The following is a 7,534-nucleotide window of genomic DNA, read 5'->3' as shown; positions in this document are numbered from 1 at the left end:
AGGATGCAACACGACACCCGATACTAGTAAGCACATTATGGAAGATTGCATTGCACACAATCGCCTGCACCAACAACACAACATACCTGTACACTCTTTAAGAGCTCTGTGGGAGAGCCCGGTCTCGGCCGTGGTCTATTTTAGGGACTCGGGGCTGTTTGGCCTAAGTCTGCCTAGGGAACAACTAATACGGCTACTACCCATTACAGTGCTTAACTTAGGGAACAATTTGGAGACTTCTTTCGAGGAGACTCCTTAGTCTACTTATTACCTCAGTGCATATGGTCTATGTGTGTGTGTGTGTGTGTGTGTGTATATATATATATATATATATATATATATATATATATATATATATATATATATATATATATATATACTGTATGTATATAAACATCTGTACATACGCGTGTAATATGTCTCTCCTACATATAAAGACGCTCGTGTTGTGTGTGGGATAGCTTAAAACTGCTCTGTCACTTGCCGAGTTGCCTGGGGCTGTGAAATAATCGTAATGTGTTGTGACTGAAATATATCCTCCCATAATGGATTTACCTGGTTCGTCAAAAAAATTCAGGTGGCTCAGCTTTTATCACGTCGTGGTGTAGTGGCATCAGTGCCTGACTTCTATCTAGAGGTCTGGGGTTCGATTCCCGGTCAAGAGCGTAAGAAAACATTCGTACACACGCGTGTACTATGTCTCTCTCTCTCTCTCTCATATATATATATATATATATATATATATATATATATATATATATATATATATATGCTGAATAAGGTGTGTGTGTGTGTGTGTGGTGCCAGAGAGAGACGCCTTCATTCAGTGGCAACGATATAGTGAGGCAGCTCTGCTGCCCGGTTAAACAGATGTTCCTCAGCTTCCTGCCTATCCCCTGAAAGGGGGGTGGGGAGCTACCTGAGAAGGCCAGATTTAGCCTGCAGTCCATCAAGGTCACGTTTCATAATCATGAATCTGGGTTTACTTCTGCCCCTACTACTGCTACTACTACTACTACTACTACCATTACTGCTACTACTTCTACTACTACTACTACTACTACTACTAATAATAATAATACCACTACTACCACAACTACAACCATTATCACCGCCACCATGATTATGTGTTAATTCTTCAATAATACAATTAATAATATTCGCTATTTTGTAATTATCTTAATTTGTGATGTAGGCGCATCTCTAGCAGCGACCCTGCCCATCTATCGGTCACTAATGTTTTTCAGTCCTTCGCTGCCATAGCCTATCGACTTTTGCGAGGCTCCATGCTCTGTCCCTGAAAACCCTGCTTTAATTGTTATACAACGGGACATGTACAGCCTGCTCATATTTCGATGATACAGCTCTTCCATGCAGGCTTCTTGGCACATTTCCCACAGCTGTTCATTATATTCTCTCCACCACTTTTGGGTAATCCTGTAAATGCTTCACTATCTATTACATTGCCATTTTGTAACCTTTTCACGGCATTCTTCATTTCTGCCACTGTGATGTTCAAAGGCATTTTTATTTTTCTGAACCATCAAATCCAGTCGTGTACACCGCTTTTGTGATCTTACGATTTCCATTTGTTAGCAACCTTCCATTTTTATCCCTCATATTGCTATTTTTTCTACATTCAGTCTTTCAGTTTTACATTTTTATTATTATTTCCCTTTATAGAGAAAACTATATCCATTTTTCTTCCAAAGCATTTATTAACCATCTTTCTTATTACTAATGCCTTCAAACACATCCATGTATTTATCTGCCACATACCATAATCCAGTATGGGGTCACCCTGCCCTCTTCAACTCCAACTGACATCCACTTCACTCCTGCGGAACCTACTTACCCCATCTGTCCGCATCATTCTCAGTCACCTCTTCCCCCTCCTGCCGATCAGTATCACTAATATACAATACCCTAGTCAGTTTCTCGTTCTCCATTCTCTCCACATGGCCAAATTATCTCAAAATATTTCTCCTAATGCTCTTTAACAGTTCTTCATCAAGACCACAACGCTCCGTCACTACCTCATGTGTCTGTCTCTGCATGTAACTCCAAGTGCTCCTCTCTAATAATTCAGTTTCACTGCTCTCAGTCTTGACTTGTGTCTTTAAAATAGCGTCCAAGCTTCACTTCCTTACGTTAGGGTAAGTGGTGATTACAGTGCTGTCATGCAGTGACATTTTTATGTCCATGCCCACTTCCCAGTTCCTAATCGCTGCTGTCACTGAACCAGCTGTCTTTGCATCCACTCTGCATTCTTTCAGGCACCGCATCCTCTGAGCATCCGTTCTTGTTCATCGCACTACACATATATTTAACGCCATTCACATGCTCCATTTCCTGACCATCGAGCCTCATTATGTACTCCATTACTTCATGTATGTCACAGACAATAGCTTTACTCTTAGCAACATTCACTTTTGGATTTCATTTCCAACTCTCACTTCCAACCTTATTCACAAAACATCTTCAATTAACAATACAGTATTATCACCAAACAGCAGCACACACAATCTCCAAACCCATACCTATCTCACCAAGGAAGCTCCAATATCCACTGCCTTATCTTTAATTTCTTTCATCACATCATTCATATAACTGATGAATCAGGGAAACGTAACACTTTCCTGCTTCAATTCAACATGCAAATAAAAGAGCTCAGTTCATTTTCCATACGTGCTGTGGCTTATGCACCTCAGCATACTCTTGACAGCATTCAGCTATACCTCAACGACTCAGTATGTTTTCCTAACTTTCCACATACGAGTATGTTGCCTAACAACATTGTCATATGCACTTCTTCCTGTCAATACATTTACACTTTCTTTCATTCTCATTCATTTCCAGCATTCACTATATCTACTTTTCCCTTTTCGCCTACGCTTCTTTTTCTGCTTCCACAATATTTTAAAATAACAGAAGAGAGGAGAGAAAAAATGAAAATAAAAAGATAATCCATACACCAGATTACAGGGATGCTCCATTCATAAAAAATCTGTAACAGTTGGACCTGAACAGCTGTAGGTTGATTTTGGGGGGGAAACTACTCTGGGGAAGCGAGTTCCAAAGAGATGCAGTTCGGGGACTAAAAGAATTTTGGTAGGCAGTTCTGTAATATGGCAGTGTGACACTCCAGTCATGAGCGCGACCATATGCCCGTGTAGCACAGGGGAAGGCGAGGAGAGGTGGCACAATGGAAGCCATTTCGTCTGAACATTAGCCAAAAAAATATCTGTAAAATAATGCAAGGGAGGCAACATTCCTTCTTTCTTGCAGGGGAGGTAGTTCATTTGTTATAGTAGGGTTAGTAATAAACATAACCGCTTTGTTCTGAATTTTGTCTTGTTGTTTTAGTGCATCCTCTCCACATCCATTCCACAAGGGTGAGCAATATTCCAGCTGAGAGTACACATGACTGTTTTAAATTATAGCTAACTGCTCGTCAGCGAAGAAGTTACGGACTCTGTACAATAATCCAGTTTCTTTGAAGCGGTTTCAGCAAGTGACCTAACATGAGAGTTCCAGCTGAGGGCATTGTTAAGTGAAACAGTGAGAATTTCCATACTTTTAAAGACAGGAATATTAGTATCACCGAAGGTAATATAGGAGTCGGGCAATATCTATCTATTAGTAAACTGTATATATATGTTTTGTTTTCCTACATTAAATGAGACAATGTTATTTTGTCCCCATTCAGTGATCTTAGATAAGTCTTGATTTATGGAGATTACTGTACTGAGTTGTGAGTTAGAGATATTAAACTTTGTAAATGGATGTTTAAATATGAATGAACTGTGAAGTGTCGAGTCATCTGCATATGAATGGATGAACTTATGAGCGATAGATAAGAGATCATTAATATGAATAAGGAATAGGGTTGGAGCCAGAACTGATCCTAGTGGCAGGCCGGCATTAATCGAATGGAAATTAGATTATACATCATCTACTTTTATCTTTCTGTCACTGGGATATGAGCAAATCAAAGGAACAAAAGATGATAGGCCATAGCAAGGGAGTATGGATAGCAGGGAACGGTGCCACACTCTGGGAAAAGTTGTAAAAGTATCAAAGGCTACTGCATGAGTTCTCCATGATGATCAGTTAACTGATGTATGGTATGAGTCAGGGGACTGAGAAAATCAATGGTGTATCTTTAGTGGCGAAAACCATATTGTCTATCATTGATTAAACTGTAGGACTCAAGATGTTTAACTATGTGTTTATTAATTACAGTCTCAAATACTTTACTAAAAGAAGATGTGATAGCTATTCGTGTGTAATCAGAGGGATCAGAGGAAATTCCTCTCTTCGGAATTGGATGGATATTGGCTTCTTTCCAAGAATCAGGGAATGAAGAATTAAGTATCCATAGTCTAAATAATTTAGCTAGAACAGAAGCAAATTCTGGTGAGCACTTTTTCAAAACAAGTGGAGGAATTCTATCTGGACCTGGAGCTTTTAGTTGGTAAATTGTCTAGGATGGATTTTACGTATCTAGTCTGTTTATGAAGTGAAGCACTTTCGGGAGAGTCAAGTCCTAGTTCAGGGACGTCCTGGCGAATATCCTCTAAGGTAGAATTTCTAGCAAATGTACTGGCAAGGATGTTCGCCCTACCACATGGGTCATTTATTGTGTTACCTTCTGAAGATTTTAGTGGGAGGAATGGGTAATGACTTGTTTCAGTTATTATAGAAAGAACTGAGAGTTGACCAGAATATTCTACTGTCATCAGGATTGTTTAATAGTTTGGATGTTTGGCTGTGAAGAAAGTTTGATTTTGCGAGAATATTACTGTTTTGCATGGTGTCTACTAATTTTAAAATGACAGCAAGTTAGATGTTGTTTATCTCAAGTAAGAGTTATATGCTTAGAGCTTTTGGGTCATTGCTCTGGTACAATTACTGTCAAAACATTTTGGGGAGTCCGGTCTTTTAGTGAACTGTTTACTGAGTATGAATAATTCCTTACCAGATTGTATCGTCATTAATATGGGACTGGGTGGAACTGATGTCACTGGAGAAGAAACACTGCCATGGAATTTCAGCAATATAATTTCTAAATCCATCCTAGTCTGCCCTATCGAAGTGCCATTTGGTCACACTGACAGGTGCAGAACAGGGAGGTTTGTGGGAACTGACTAATGAGGCTTTGATGAGATTGTGGCAGGAGGATCCAAGTGGTGACAGTACTATCTTGTACTGAACTGGATTATTTGTCAGGAATAGGTCCAAGAGATAGGCGTTATGGTCAGGATTATCTGGCATTCTGGTTGGTTGTTTTACCAATTGCGTGAGACTGAACGGTTTCGCAAAAAGCCCGCATTATAGACCAGTATCGTCAGTCCTGGCAGAATGCGACAACCATTCTACATTATGGGCGTTAAACTCACCCAAAACGGTAATTTCAGTGATAAGGATGAGGTTAAGGTTAGTCAACTGTGTGGATATGGAGTCACATATGCTGGGTTCTGAAGAAGCATTGGGGGAGTGATAAACTGCACAGATATATTAGGTATATTTTAGATTATTTAGTTTATATAATGAATAATCGAAAATAGTTGAAGTTAAGTGCAAAACAGTGTCAACTGCAAATTCAGATTTGATATAACGACAGGTGTCACCCTTGTTAACGCAAATTTGTGAGATGGTCACCAGAAAAACAAAATGGAGATATGTCAGTAGAGGGAGAGATTTGAGGTTCTGTGAGGAACAGGGCTAGAAGGGATATTGACTGGAGGATAAAGTGAACGAAATTCAGACTGGCACTAAGACCACGGATGCTAGTGAAATATGAGGCCGAACCTGCCCTTCTCCGCTGACGAGCATGAACCGTGTTTGGAAACACTGCTGTCGGCACAGTCGCTTGATTGCTACCAGGAGGACCCTGTGCCGCAAGCCTGCAGGTGGCGGCAATCCGAGATACCACAGATCTTGCTGATATTAATGCAGCGGCCTTTGCTAAGAGGGGATGGAAATAAAAGGTGTGATATTCAATGTGCATGTAGTGTGGTGTAAATAGTCGAAGGTGGAGGTATTATGGGAGTATGCTGACCTACTCTCTGTGTTAATGAAAACACTGAAAATATTCAGCAAAGGGAGATGTTCAGAAACAGGTCCTGAGGGCTGGTGAAGCGGGAGCTCCAGCTCTCCCTGTCACCAGCTTGCCATCCACCTCTGGAGTACCGCCCTGTTTGACTGGTGTTATAGTCTACTCCCTACCCTACATACCACCTTGCTAACTTTTTTTTTTTTTACTAGTTCACAGATATGCAGTACCACACATGCTTTTAGCATTCCTAACTGAACACCTTTGTATGCTTGCCACATAATTACAACAGCTCGCGAAAGCGGTAGAGACTTATGGCTTTGGTTCGAACTGGCTGTCCTGTCTGTGTTAGCAAGAATATATATATAAAAAAAAAAAATTTAGTGTAGAACTGCACCAAATTTGGAATGACGATTAAGAACCATCAGCAAAGCAGGTGATTAATTTTTAGCCGAACAGATCACAGGTTATAAATTAGTGGCATGACCAAGTCACACATTTTTTTTTTTTTTACCCGATTCTAATAAAATTTTGTGAATGGGCTGAGGGACGGGAAAGAATGAATTGTTTAAATTTCCAGCACAATCGATCAAAGGTAAATATCAAAGGACAAGGCCAAAATTATGTTCTGCTTTTTAACTCACATCCGTTTAATTCGATTTGAATCAAGCTTGATAGAAGCATTTAAGGTCGACCAAAAATGGAATTTTTCTATTATTAGAATAACATGTCATTCACAGGCTACGACCAACATAAGCACTTAAGGCCCATATTGAACCAATCTTAGTAAATGGAATGAGGGTCATGTGAGGATGATTTACTCCATTTTAAAGGCAATCAAAGGTCAATGGCACGAGGCTGGGTCAAGGGGCTGGCCTTAGGTCTGTCCACACGATCAGTAAGGACCTGTCATGTCCGATCACGCTTGTCATCATCCTGGAAGCATGGCGACGAATCGTGCCATAAACAGTAGATCAGAAGCGAGGAAGGTGTTTCGGTTCATCACATCCACAACTGTTTTCCAACAATCTATCATAACCATTTTTGAAATTCACAGTTGCCACTAATTGTGTGGATGAGCCTTTAGACCAGTTGGACGAGTCGGGGGGGTTGCACCGCCATAGTCCTTCTTATGTTTTATGATATGTTTTCACATTTCATAGACATAAACTCTTCCATTGCGTTTTGCTCATGTTCATCTGCCATTGTTCTGTTTTCAGGTTATTCCACTTTCAGTCTCCCATCCTAATTGCCCCTCTCACCATACCACCTTGCACCCCTCTCTACATTCTACAAGCACATAACCAATTTAATTCCTGTCACTATTGACTGTTAGCTAAACACTGTCTTCTCACTGTGTTTTGTCCCACAAGAAAGCTCCACATTCTGATGCATAAAGAATACTAATAGCAATGCAAATCTATTGACTTCTTACATGCTATACATCATTTACACAACTGTGATTTTTGGGTCATA

The sequence above is a fragment of the Coenobita brevimanus genome, chromosome 13 (assembly GCF_032717465.1).
Source record: "Coenobita brevimanus isolate Jiangsu-jjx chromosome 13, ASM3271746v2, whole genome shotgun sequence".
In the NCBI taxonomy this organism is placed as follows: Eukaryota; Metazoa; Arthropoda; class Malacostraca; order Decapoda; family Coenobitidae; genus Coenobita; species Coenobita brevimanus.
Note: the sequence above shows the minus strand (reverse complement) of the source record.